This window comes from Maniola jurtina, chromosome 2 (genome assembly GCF_905333055.1).
Source record: "Maniola jurtina chromosome 2, ilManJurt1.1, whole genome shotgun sequence".
NCBI lineage: Eukaryota > Metazoa > Arthropoda > Insecta > Lepidoptera > Nymphalidae > Maniola > Maniola jurtina.
In genome coordinates, this window is record NC_060030.1 from 10,070,069 (window position 1) to 10,084,958 (window position 14,890).

The 14,890-nt window shown below is 35.0% G+C and overlaps 2 long non-coding RNA genes across 2 annotated transcripts in view; one reads left to right on the plus strand and one right to left on the minus strand.

Annotated features, from left to right (window-relative positions):
- LOC123873359 overlaps nucleotides 1-5,124 on the plus strand; it is a 22,282-nt gene extending 17,158 nt beyond the window's left edge. The window contains exon 3 of the long non-coding RNA XR_006797669.1: nucleotides 4,982-5,124. This is a non-coding gene — a long non-coding RNA (uncharacterized LOC123873359). The remainder of the gene's footprint in view (nucleotides 1-4,981) is intronic.
- On the minus strand, nucleotides 315-11,317 carry LOC123873366. The gene is made up of 2 exons (XR_006797671.1): nucleotides 11,206-11,317; nucleotides 315-539 (listed from the first exon to the last, which is right to left on the minus strand). It is a non-coding gene; the product is annotated as an uncharacterized LOC123873366 (long non-coding RNA).
- Between the last annotated feature and the right edge of the window lie 3,573 nt (nucleotides 11,318-14,890).

Here is a 14,890-nt window from a genome sequence, read left to right on the forward strand (position 1 = left end):
TCCGAAAATATCAAACTTAAAAAAATATCTATTATTTCCATAATAATATGCTAAGTATATAATTATAATTGTTTAGTAATATTATGACTTATGAGTTACAGGCCATGATTGTAACAATGCAAAAATAAATAAAAGTTTATTATCTAAGTAGTTTAATTATTGTATTCATGGAATATTAAATAACTATTTAGAAACTCATGTATCACTAGCTATAAGAGTAGCTCCAAAGTTCATTTAGTTTGTGCCTTCTTTTTATTTACTTAGAAATGTGACCAAAAATCTCTGACAAAAGACATGAAACATTGGACCAGGACTCGTTTTTAACGGCTGAGTTTATTTGGAAATGTAATTAATAAAAGACAATGCCCGCAATTTCATCAGTGTAACAGAAGATTGTTAGATATTAACCCTCAACTCACTAACTCCGCCCTTCGTTCACAGCGAACCACAGCAATATATTTCCTTTTCGTTTTATAACTTCTTCGTGTATCTCATGATTCATTATTTTGATGCTGTTTAGTAAAGACCGAAACGTCCATCTAAAAGAGACATCATCACTCATTGAGCCAGTTAAAGTACAGATTAGATAATAGTTACGAAGGGTTTTTATAGGACTACTTTGTTCAACATAAAGTCAAGCTAGGTTAAGAAGGCTGCTGCGCTCCCACCACAGCCTTAGAACCTTATGACTAGAAGGCCCTCACCACGGGACTTTACGTGCGTAAACCTGGAAATGCTAGCGTTTGGCAGGCACTATTCAGAACCCGATTAAGAATGAGGTTATTTTTGATTTTGATAACCTCCCTGGCGAAGTGGTAAGAGCTGTGGTCTTAAGTGGAAGGTCTCGGGTTCGATTGTCGGTAGGGGTTTGGAATTTTATAATTTCTAAATTTCTGGTCTCGTCTGGTGGGAGGCTGTGGCTAGTTAACACCCTAGTGGCAAAGCCGTGCCGCCAAGCGTATAGAAACCAAAGAGGTATGGGTTTAATAAAAACTGCCATACACCTGAAGCCCGATTCCATCTCAGACTGCATTATCACTTACCACCAGGTGAGATGACAGGCAAGGGCTAGCTAAAAGACTTGATTTTAGAAAAATTATTATAATAACCAAGACCCACGCGCTATGACATTTTAACAAAGATATGTCAATGACATAAAATAAGTTCATTCTTCTACCAGTTTTACATTGTTGGAGGCATATGCACGCAATGGAGCGCTCGGAGAAATGTAGTTTTAGGCTATTCATCAAAAATATAGACAGAAGCTGGCAAAACGCCAACAAAGAAATCTTTTTGCTATCAGCATTTAACCACTTGCAAAAAAGTTTTCGGGACAGAAATGATGAATTGTATTTATCTACTTACTTATGTATTATCTTCGTATTCAAGGTAATTGGAAATATCTATAGTTGCTTCGTCATAAGAAATAAACATCAGGGCACATAAATGCTAAAAATATGTAACTTATATTAGGTAACTAACATCGTCCATGTGGATTTAGGTTTTTAAGAATCCCACTCTTACCTAGAAAGAACTTTGTCCTACCCCAGGACGCAAGCTGCTTCGTACCAAAATTTGTGAAAATCGATTAAACTGATGGACTGTGAAAAGCTAGCTGACAGACACAGCATTTCGCATTATTATCATATGGATTTTTAAGTTTTATCATCGAAAAAATCTATTTTATAGCAGGATATAAATTTTCAAGCAGATTTATTCACTTTCACCATACAAGTGACCGCCACATGGGCGTCCAGACCCGGCGGTGCAACTGTACAAAAGCGTTTGCGAAAATCCACGTATGACAGGACTGCCTTCCAAACTATACTCCGCCTTTTATACCTCTCTTTTACTGTAAACATGATAAAACATATGAGCACGTAAGACTGTAGGTTGTCTAAGGATTTAGAAAGATTAAAACATGATCTTTTTCCATCCACTAATCGCCTTCCCCTCCCGCTATAATGTGGATTTGTCTGAAGAAATTTTAAGCTTGTAATACTGTAACTAATAATAATAATTAGTTACAGTACTGCTGCTATTGCTACTGATAGGCGCAAAATCTACACCTGTGATTTCGCAAGGGCGGTATACCTACTGGAAATCTTTAACAAAAAGACACTCTGGCTCATAGACGTATAATGTAATCCTCTATCTACGTTCTGGCCTGACGAAGTTATGCGGTTTCGATTCCCGTTAGCTCCTAAGTAAGCCTACAAATACAATTTTTAAAATAACTTTATCTAAATATATCAAAAACCCGACCTGCAATTTAGACAAGTAACAAAAACAAAGCACTCAATTCAGAGAAGCGGGGTCGATGGCAGCTTAGCGGGAACAGCCTAATCCCGCGATATAAGAATAAATCTACGCATCTACTCCATTCAACTTTATTGCGAGCGCCAGAAGAATTTAAATGGAAACACGTAAATTACTTTTGCAATCCTCAAGTTTTGAATAAAACATGGCCTAAGTTTTAAAAATATCAGTTAAGTACACTACAGTTAGTAAATAATGTCATATCTTTGGGCTCTATGCTGGATCCCAACGTAGAAACCTACCTATTCGATCCAAGGCTGCTGGAATGGACATGAAACTCTAGATCATAGATACCTAAATGTTTTAAGCGTCTCCACATTTGAATCAGCTTATAGACCCTTGAAACTCAAACTATGACGTGAAATGGAAACCTAACAAGCCCACCAAAAAATATATGACATGGAATTGCTATACTACCTATAATTCGATTACGCTGAAGGGCAAAGCAACTATAGAAAGCTGTATAAGTAAGTGCCTCTAGAGAGCATTGCGATAACTTGTCCTTCAAACTCTAACGCTATAATATGATTGCCAGTCTCACGGTTTGTTTTAGTTACACATTTACTATTATTTGTTGTACGTTTCTTATAAATAAACCGTATATACCCGCAGGGGGTGAAGAACCGCTCAAGGCGTATCTAAGGTATGCAACGCATAGGTTCTGAAAATGTTTGGGTCACTTTAACAGCAAGATTGGATCGCATCACATGCATTCTAAACCTCTCTTTACGAAGTTTTTAGTCATGTCAAATGCTAACTGACGTCATCGCTTGCATTTTTAGTACTGAAAGTTTTTGAGACTAGCTCCTTTTGTGAGTATATTATACTTGTCTTGTCCGTCAGTCCAAGGATAAAACAGGCAAACAAAAAAGAAAAACCGGGACTGCGAATAGGGATGATGCTTTATCAGAAATTAATTATTTCTCAATATTTATTACATACTTCTAGAGCGTCGTTCAAGATGCCTAAAATCCACGAGTCATGTTAGTTTTATAACCATTTCGATTAATCGATTAAACTAAAGACGCACCTCAAATATTTATGACGTCACATTTTAGTATTTCACACAAAGCTCCCTATCCCTAAACTATTACTAAGTGAAATAAAAAGTTGTTTTGTAGCTGATTTGACCAACACGCCGCAAGCGGAAAAACGCGCGTGACGTTCGTTCATAATAATAGTGTGTATTCAAATTCAAAATATTTTTATCCAATTAAACTTTTACAAGTGCTTTTAAATGGTCAAAATAATCTACCACTGGTTCGGAATGCCGTTCCTACCGAGAACAACCAGTAAAAAACTAAGTGTGTTCTAAGGAAATGTTAAAAAGCGCAAAATCTACGCGGACTTTCCACGCGCGATTTTCATTGAATGACATCGTGTATCGCAGTGCCCAACATGCAGCTTATTTGCAAGTCAATTTTAGTTTACAGTGCACTCGCCAGTCACTAGGGATAGATCCAGCGTTTAAATTAAGAATGTATTATGTAGGACGTGGCTGTGTTTATGATACCATGTTGGCGGTATTTTTGAAGTGAAAGCTTATTAGGCGCGTTGCGCGCTTTTGGGATATGTAAAAACTTCAAGGTCATGCCGTCACCGACATGCTAATGTTGGTAGTGCTTGGAAGTCCATAAAGGCTATAAATGTAAAACTATATTATCTTGCTTAACTAATCTTAATGATTCTAATTAACAAATTATGAAATTTTAATTTATGATATGACAATGAATAAAATAAAATAAAATAAACCACTTATTTCATAGTTTTCACTTCTACTGTCTGCAAATTTTTTGTTTTTTGTTGTTTATAATAAATATCATGTTGTTTGTGTAATGTTGTTGTACCTGCTAGGTTGGTCGAGGTTAGTTTTAATAATAATAATAATATAATATAAGCCTTTTATTACTGAAAATAAAATTTACATTTTAAAATACAATATTATGTAAGTTATACATGCTTTTTAGGTAAGTTTACATAATTCGAATTTTTAATTTTATAATTATAGTAGCAACAAATATATGTATAATATTTCTTTCCATTTTTGTTTTCTTAGTGAACACAATTTATTACTATAACAATAACTTCTTAATTTAAATTTTGATTTTTAATCACAATTTATTCTAAATAAAAACTGTTTTTTAATGGAAAAGCTCATTACACCTATATCAATCACATGGTAGGTATAGGCCTATGGGAAGGTACCTATTTATTGTTAATTGTTATCTATGATAGTTAGTACCTACTAATTTACAATTCAAATTTTATTATTTTTACTAGACAACAATATCATCTTGTTTTTATTTATAATATTTTAAAAAGCACAATAGATGTTGCTAAAATATATCCGTATACATATTACATATTCTTTGCATTACAACAGCATATTGAAGAAGCAATGATTATACATATTATATCTATCTTTATCTATCATATTGTATGTAAAATATACTTATTTAATATTACGATTCTTATAACTTATATTACAATTAAATACAAACATTTCCCTGTCTTATTTTCTTAGTGGTAATTATGTAGGTAATATAATTTATAATGCACCTAAGTTTCCACTTGCGAGTAATACTTATATAGTCACTTTATGTTATGTAAAAATAATGTTGTTTTATAGTAAATAACTGCATGTATACAGTGTGCTTGTAAGAGTAATCCTATGTAAATATTTTTAAGCTATATTATGTTCTGTTATTTTCAGTACGCCTGTTAGGCGAAGGCCTCCTCCTGTTGGTTACGTTTTTCTTAATATTTTATTTTATTACTCTTGCCATTTTCACCATCAGAAGGGTCGCGGTCAGATAGCACTCCCACGGTGACCAGCCGGCTTGGGAGGCAGAGAGGGGCAATCTTGAATTTAAAGTTACTTTTGCTTTTGATTTTTATGCAGTTTTCGTGATAACATTTTGTTATTTTTGTTGTATTTTTGAATGTTCTGATTATTATTTGTCTCCAAAGTCGACGCCATATTCATTTCATATACAGAAATTTTAGAAAGCAATTCTTTTTGGTTTTTTAAAAATACTATTTTGTCATATTTCAAAATTGCATTTCTTCCTTGCTTTCTTTCTTCTTCAAGACTTTTTCTTAATTCTTTCCTTTTTTCCAGAACATCTTTCGGAAAATCTTCCATTATGTAATAATTCGTTTCTTTAAGGCACTTTTTCTTTTTCAGCAATTCTATTTTTCTCCCCACTGAGGATAAAACTACTATTACTGGTCTCAACTTATTTTTATTTTTACCCATTCTTCCTATGTATTCAATGCAGTTTTTATCAAAATTTAAATTCATTTTGCTGTTTATTATATTTATTATGTTTTCCTCTAAATCTTGGTAGGTCTTCTCTTTTTCCTCAATGCCAAAGAAGATTAAGTTTTTTCGTCTAATATATTTTTCCAAATAATTTATATGTTGCTGCTGATTATTTATTTTTTCCTCCAGCTCATTATATTTCTCCAAGACAACTAAGAATTTTTCATCAATGTTTTTATTTATTGCGTTCATTTGTTCTTTCATATCTAGGAAGTCCTTCTTTTGAGAGTTAAATTGTTCTTTAATCTCTTCTAGCATGCGTGGAACACCTTCCATTATTAGTTTATTATTCGTGGAATAGTGCCTAATGTGCAGTGATATCTATTACTCCCGTAATTTTGTATATAGGTAGATAGTCCAATTTTTATAAGCTCAGATTAATGTAACTATGGTAAGTATGTAAAAATAGTAATTAATATCTGTTTTGGTTTGGTTATGCGGCAATAAGTATGTAGGTACGCAGTGCACAAACGAATGTTTTTGTTCGCACACCGTCTATTTCCAAATATTCATTCTTTAATTAGGTAATTATTTCCATTTCTTACTATCAAACTTGGCACAAAAGAAAAATAACTTCGTAGGATCTTCTCTTCTACTATTTATTGTTTCGGTTTACAATGGGCACTAGTTTACCTTGAAATTGGTAAGTTTTATTGTTGCACACGGAACATTGGCGCCATATTGTCACAGTCGTCACGCGTAGATAGAACGAAGATGCACTTTTTTACGTATTTATCGGTCACTTCTGATTACGATAACAATTGCACGTAATTATTGGATATAGATCTTCTGTTTATTACTAGAAATAGACTAAGTTTTGTACTTTAACTATTTGATATTCTCATAAAATTACGGAGCTAATATCACTACACTTCAACTGCAGCGCCCTTTTTTATTATTTATTATATTTTAAAATAAATTGGTCTTTTCTTGTTTGAGGGTGTAGCAAACGTAAGTTAAGATGCTTCATATAAAAGAATAATTCCTCCCAAAACGAATTGTTTGTAAGGAGAAATCCCTTCTTATGCGCCAATGAATAAAGAAACAAAGCTGAAATTCCATGCGCTAATACAATCTCAGCTTCAATTTCTCATGATCTTATCAAATTGCATTCTCAGTGACAGGAGACTACAATCTCTGTTTTCGAAGACAGCTACTCTATTAACAGAGCTCTCTCCGTCACTTACTCCATACAATCGTAGTTCCCATTTCATTTGAATATTAAGCAACCAAAGTCCATGAAATTTTGCAGACATAGTCTAGAAACTAATATCTGTGTCTGTGGTGTTTTAGATTTTTCTAAAAATATGTAGTTTTAAAATTACAGGGGCTCAAAGATTTGTATTTTTCTTTAAAAAAAGGCCCAACTTTGTGCTCGTTTTTCTAGACAACGAAGCAATTTAATGAAATTTGGAAAAACCACAGACCTAGAAAATTTAATGAATATTATGTAGTAAAAAAATTATCGTTATATATTTTATATTGTTATAATTATGTGGGAACTACGAAAACCAGAAATTACACCCAGAAATCTTGAAAATTTCGTGCTGTCTCGATTTGTGCAAGCGGGGTGGTGAAGTGCGGGGGACGACACGTGAAACTGACAGAAACTGAAAGTCTAAACACACGGGCCACATTTAGACTGCACCCAACTCCAAATTTGTCGATAGGTCTAACTAAATACACTGGTACATTTCAACTTGCGTTAGACGTATGCGTTACCTACTCAGACGTTGCCTGTAGATAAAAATATGTCTCATGTTTGCTGGCAATAGCGCATGCATCAAACCCTGCAAGTTGCAACTCTCTTGCAACCTATTCCTCACGCAATACGCACAGCTTTAATATTATAATTTTTGACAATGTATACTATAATATGTAATGCCATATCACAGGTCACTCTCTGATTTATTGCTAACAATTTACTTCCAAATGCAAAGAAATCTAAGTGTGTTGAATTCACACTGCCCAATACCAGGACCTTAAATGACATAATTTCATTGATAAATAATCATATGTTGAAAATAAAGGAGAACCCCGTGTTTCTCGGTATAATGTTAGATGCAAAGCTTCTATGGAACACCCACATCTTCTTCTTCTTCTTCTTCTCTCTGGGCTGGTTTCCGCACTTAAACGTTTCCGTCTGTTGTGCGTGTGTTGCCCCTCCCCGCCGAAGTCGGAACACCCACATATCAACACTTGATGGTAAACTCAGCTCTGCTGCTTACACTGTTAGAAAAATTCGACAGGTACTGACGTGGAAACTGCAAAATTGTATATTTTGCCTATTTTCACTGTATTATGTCTTACGGACTCTTGCTATGAAATAAAGCGGTAGATATTGAAAAAAAAATGTATTACAGAAAAGGACAGGACGTGCAATTTATAATTTAAAACCGCGCGCTGCCATACAATAAAAATATAAGGAAATAAGTACCTTATCTATTATCTTATAGTAGCTTTTAAATATATTTACAACTAGCTAATGCCCACAGCTTCGCTCGCGTGGATTTAGGTTTTTAAAAATCCCGATCCTTTCATTTCCCAGAACAAAAGTTGCCTCTCCGTAATAGCCCGTCCCCGGGATGCAACTTGTTTCTGTATCACGTAAGAATATTTAAACGGATGATCCTTTTCAAATCCCGAGGGATCACCAGGATTTAGGAATGCAATTTCTTACAGCATCCTATACCTTCAATATCAATTAATAATCGACACTTTTTAAATCCCATTAGCTTTAGTAGTCAGGTCCCCTGCAACATCAGGATTGAGGAGTTGGAATCCAAATTTTTTATTGAACAATGTCGCAAACTTTCTTTATCGATTAAAAAAACTAGCCAAAATTACGCAGTTAGGTTACCTGCCAAATTTCATGGTTTTGAGTCAACGGGTACCCTAGAGGTTTTCTTGACACACACGACAGACAGACAGATAGACAACAAAGTGATCCTATAAGAGTTCCGTTTTTCATTTTGAGGTACGAAACCCTAGAAAACGTAGGAACGGCATTCCGAACCAGTGGTAAATTTGTCTGACCATCCAAAAACACTTTGAAGTTTACCTAAAAGTTTACAGGAATAAAAATTTATCATTGTATTCCATTCCATTTCATTCTATTCCATTCTGTTCAAAGATAAATAGATAATAAAAATATTTGTCACCGAAACAATAATTTACGATACATCAACCAATATCAATTTTACTGATGACAATCTGACTATTACCAAAGTGAACGACTACTATAATATCTATTATATACGACTAACATAATATGTATTATAAATTGTGTGCCGTTTGCATTCTCACTAAGTTCTCATTAAGTTTGTTTTATTTGGTCAAACTTTCTGGCATTTATATTGTTATGACGTTTAATTGGCAAACAGTCTGTTTATTGGCTCAAACTCAAAAATTCAGCCAATCACAACAAAGAAAATATTGTAATAATGATTGATGCAGCTTTCTGTAATTGAAAACAAAATATTTGACATTAACTTGAATGTGACAGTGTTTTCCGAATAGGGTTGCCAGAGGCCCCGTATTTTACTGGTTACCCCGTATTTCGGGATACAGAAACCTGGCTGGCGAAATCAAACACTGACGTTATGTCCAGTAGAAAGAATATTTTCCTTTTGCGGCAATGCGTAGCCGAAACCCACTCGATATTGATCATGGTCGTAGCCAAGGCAGCGGGGCTTGGTTTGAGGATGTAAGCCTTTTTTTATACAAGTTAGCCCGTGACTTTAATCTTTTCTAGTAGTAAGTGATGATGCAGTCTAATTTCTTGGCCGTTAGGGCCATAGTAACCATATAACTAGCCATGACCGAAGCCTCGAATCAGACCAGAAATTTAGAAATGGCGACTGCGCCTGGGAATCCGTCAAAAACCTAAGCCTAAAATAATACTTACACTATTTCTTGCATTTGCTTACCAATTTTTTTTGGAAATATATCAAACATTTCGCGCTCACTTCACTCGCGCTTTGAATTTGTATTACTTGGTGTAAACTCCGCAATTTCGTTTGCATGAATTTAGATTTTAAAAAATTCCGTGGGGGATTTTCCGGGCTAAAAAGCCGCCTAAAAAAAAATGTCTGGGATGCAAGTTACCTCTGAATAGTAAGTACCAAAATTTTGGTAAAGAAGATGGGCCGTGAAAGGGTAGATAGGCAAATAGATATACTGTCGTATTCGTAATATTAGTATGGATAGGAAGCTTTAAAAATATAATCTTGCTATGGCTAAACTCGTTTCCCTTTCACTTTAATTTTTTCTGTATTGAACCAAAAACACTTACGCTCACTGCGCTCGCGCTTTTTTATTGTTGTATTTTATCTCACTGACAAATTGAAAGGTGAAATTTCACTAACCAGGTAATTAGCCCATAAAGTTGAGCGAATGTTTTTTTCCTCATGACAGGATTCAGTTCCGGCCCTGATAAAACCTCTCCCGCAATCGATTCCTGGCTACGGCCATAGTATTGATACTGTGGAGGTGGAATTACAAATTAAATGTAATTTTAAGTTAAAATGAAAAGATTGTATGCATGAAATGTATAACATTTTGTTTTACAAAACTTAAGAGTTTTTAAAAGCTATTTAAATAAATAAATCTTTTATTTAAAACCACATTGCAAACACAGTTCACTAATCAAGACACGGCAACATACGGAGAAAAAATACAAAACTTACAAATAAACTAAAATATCTAAATAGGCTTTCCATGCATTTCAGAGAGAACCACCGCCTATTTCTTTAAATACTTCAAATTTTCAAATTTCTTCAAATCTAAACCCCGTATTTTTGATGGTGGTAGCCTGTAAATCAAAAAGAGGCAGGTGGCAACCCTACTACTTCCTAGACAGAATTTAAAAATTGTTTTCATTACTCGGTATGCCTACTGCCATAGTGTGACAGAAAGTGTGACGGTAGTTGTGACCTCTGATTGGCCGACTCTCTTTCACTATTTGCTAAAATTGATGATTGCAACAACAATTTTTTCTTTTTTGTAATCGAAAACAGAACACGGACGTCAAACAGGTTGACTAATTGCAATCATTTCTGACCGGCTAACATTGTTCCGCTAGTGGCTAAAACTCACTGTCGCAGCAAGAACATGGTAAATTCAGCCAATCACAGCAATTTCAATTGGTTATCACAAATGTACCGATCTAGGAACCGAGAATGCACGAACCAGGGCAGATAGAGATAAGAACAATAATATCATACGTAGGAAATCGACGGGGGATCGTTGACAACGATAGCCTTAAGAGTTGCATTTGCAGCATCTAAAGTAAATGAATTGTATAAAAACCATAAGATATCGTCTTTGTCGTCCGATAGACGTCTGCTAGACATAATTTCTTATAGAAACTTCTGTACGCCGCGATTCGTAATCCGAAATAGTTATACCAATATCACCAAAGGCTCGTTTATGTTTTAGCATGAGTTAGCTACCGCAGGCGGGTGGAGTTGTTACTCGGTCCAGCATGATCTAATGTGAACCATCCCTAGATGCTCGAAATGATTATATCCATAGGTAGTTCAGAATCTAATTAAACGTACTGGCAGCGTGAAAGTCGTTCCATAGCAAATAAATAAGTTCCAATCAAGGGTGGCTCCAGTGATCCGGAGCTCTCCTTCATTAACTCTGCCTTGTTCGCGATCAGCTCAGGAAATTAAGTTGAATAAATAATCCTCAGATATTTAATGGTTTGTTTGTATGGTTTAATGTACCGTAAGTTCGTTAAATTGGCGTTGCTAATGAACGTTCATAAATAATGATTTAAAAAATAAAATAAGCAAATCATTGTTAACAGAGCTCTCTCCGCCACTTACTCCATACAATCGTAGTTCCCATTTCATTTGAATATTAAGCAACCAAAGTCCATGAAATTTTGCAGACATAGTCTAGAAACTAATATCTGTGTCTGTGGTGTTTTAGATTTTTCTAAAAATATGTAGTTTTAAAATTACAGGGGTTCAAAGATTTGTATTTTTCTTTAAAAAAAGGCCCAACTTTGTGCTCGTTTTTCTAGACAACGAAGCAATTTAATGAAATTTGGAAAAACCACAGACCTAGAAAATTTAATGAATATCATGCAGTAAAAAAAATATCGTTATATATTTTATATTGTTATAATTATGTTGGAACTACGAAAACCAGAAATTACACCCAGAAATCTTGAAAATTTCGTGCTGTCTCGATTTCTGCAAGAGGGGTGGTGAGGTGCGGGGGACGACCAACCCCCGACGGTGACGGGGGGCGGAACTGACAGTCTAAACTGGTCTAAACACACGGGCCACATTTAAACTACACCCGACTCTAAACTTGTCGATAGGTCTAACTAAATACACTGGTACATTTCAACTTGCGTTAGACGTATGCGTTACCTACTCAGACGTTGCCTGTAGATAAAAATATGTCTCATGTTTGCTGGCAATAGCGCATGCATCAAACCCTGCAAGTTGCACCTATTCCTCACGCAATACGCAATTCCTCACGCAATACGCACAGCTTTAATATTATAATTTTTGACAATGTATACTATATGTAATGCCATATCACAGGTCACTCTCTGATTTATTGCTAACAATTTACTTCCAAATCAATTCCAAATGCAAAGAAATCTAAGTGTGTTCAATTCACACTGCCCAATACCAGGACCTTAAATGACATAAATTCATTGATTAATAATCATATGTTGAAAATAAAGGAGAACCCCGTGTTTCTCGGTATAACGTTAGATGCAAAGCTTCTATGGAACACCCACATATCAACACTTGATGGTAAACTCAACTCTGCTGCTTACACTGTTAGAAAAATTCGACAGGTACTGACGTGGAAACTGCAAAAATTGTATATTTTGCCTATATTCACTGTATTATGTCTTACGGACTCTTGCTATGTGATAAAGCGATAGATATTGAGAAAAAAATGTATTACAGAACAGGACGTGCAATTTATAATTTAAAACCGCGCGCTGCCATACAATAAAAATATAAGGAAATAAGTACCTTATTTATTATCTTATAGTAGCTTTTAAATATATTTACAACTAGCTAATGCCCACAGCTTTGCTCGCGTGGATTTAGGTTTTTGAAAATCCCGATCCTTTCATTTCCCAGAACAAAAGTTGCCTCTCCGTAATAGCCCGTCCCCGGGATGCAACTTGTTTCTGTATCACGTAAGAACATTTAAACGGATGATCCTTTTCAAATCCCGAGGGATCACCAGGATTTAGGAATGCAATTTCTTACAGCATCAGGGTTGAGGTCAACGACAAAGTATTTACTTGGTATAGATACCTTCAATATCAATTAATAATCAACACTTTTTAAATCCCATTAGCTTTAGTAGTCAGGTCCCCTGCAACATCAGGATTGAAGAGTTGGAATCCAAATTTTTTATTGAACAATGTCGCAAACTTTCTTTATCGATTAAAAAAACTAGCCAAAATTACGCAGTTAGGTTACCTGCCAAATTTCATGGTTTTGAGTCAACGGGAAGTACCCTAGAGGTTTTCTTGACACACTCGACAGACAGAGAGATAGACAACAAAGTGATCCTATAAGAGTTCTGTTTTTCGTTTTGAGGTACGAAACCCTAGAAACGTAGGAACGGCATTCCGAACCAGTGGTAAATTTTTCTGACCATTCAAAAACACTTTGAAGTTTACCTAAAAGTTTACAGGAATAAAAATTAATCATTGTATTCCATTCCATTTCATTCTATTCCATTCTGTTCAAAGATAAATAGATTATAAAAATATTTGTCACCGAAACAATACCTAATTTACGATACATCAACCAATATCAATTTTACTGATGACAATCTGACTATTACCAAAGTGAACGACTACTATAATATCTATTATATACGACTAACATAATATGTATTATAAATTGTGTGCCGTTTGCATTCTCACTAAGTTCTCATTAAGTTTGTTTTATTTGGTTAAACTTTCTGGCATTTATATTGTTATGACGTTTAATTGGCAAACAGTCTGTTTATTGGCTGAAACTCAAAAATTCAGCCAATCACAACAAATAAAATATTTTAATAATGATTGATGCAGCTTTCTGTAATCGAAAACAAAATATTTGACATTAACTTGAATGTGACAGTGATTTCCGAGTAGGGTTGCCAGAGGCCCCGTATTTTACTGGTTACTGGTTGGTATTTCAGGATACAGAAACCCGTAATTATGAAAATAAAATATGAGGCAAATAAAACTAAATATTTTTAGGGTTCCGTACCTCAAAAGCAAAAAGGAAATAGGATCAATTCGCTGTCTGTCTGTCTGTCTTTCCGTCTGTCCGTCTGTCTGTCTGTCCATCTGTCCGTCTGTCCGTCTCTTCGTCTGTCATGTGTTCATGAACAAATATTAGTATTTTCAATTTTCAAAGTAACTAAATATTAAATCAAGTGGGTCAATTAAGTATGAAATTAAATATGAAAGGACTTTACCAGTACATTCTAAGACAGATTTTTATTTATTTTTATGCATATTTTTTTTAATGCATAACAGTTTTGATTTCTTGTGTAAAATGTCGAAAAAAAAATACCCGAATACGGAACCCTCGGTGCGTGAGTCTGACTCGCACTTGGCCGGTTTTTTACAAATTCAGCCGGGCTGGCTTGCGAAACCAAACGCTGACGTTATGTCCAGTAGAAAGAATACATATTTTCCTTGTGCGACAATGCGTAGAATAATACCTGCGTAGCCGAAACCCACTCGATTTTGATCATGGCCGTAGCCAAAGAGGCGGAGGTTGGTTTTAGGATCTAAGCCTTTTTTTATACAAGTTAGCCCTTGACTTTAATCTCTCCTAGTGGTAATAGTGCAGTCTCATTTCTTGGCCGGTAGGGCCATACTAACCATATAACTAGCCATGACCCAAGCCTCCCACCAGACCAGAAATTTAGAAATGGCCACTGCGTCTGGGAGACCGTCAAAAACCTAAACCTAAAATAATTCTTACACTATTTCTTGCATTTGCTTACCAATTTTTTTTGGAAATATATCAAACATTTCGCGCTCGCTTCACTCGCGTTTTGAATTTGTATTACTTGGTGTATGCCCCGCAATTTCGTCTGCATGAATTTAGGTTTTTAAAAATTCCGTGGGGGATTTTCCGGGATAAAAAGCTTATGTTCGTTTCTGGGGTGCAAGTTACCTCTGAATAGTAAGTATAAAATTTTGGTAAAGAAGTATCTTGCTATGGCTAAACTCGTTTCCCTTTCACT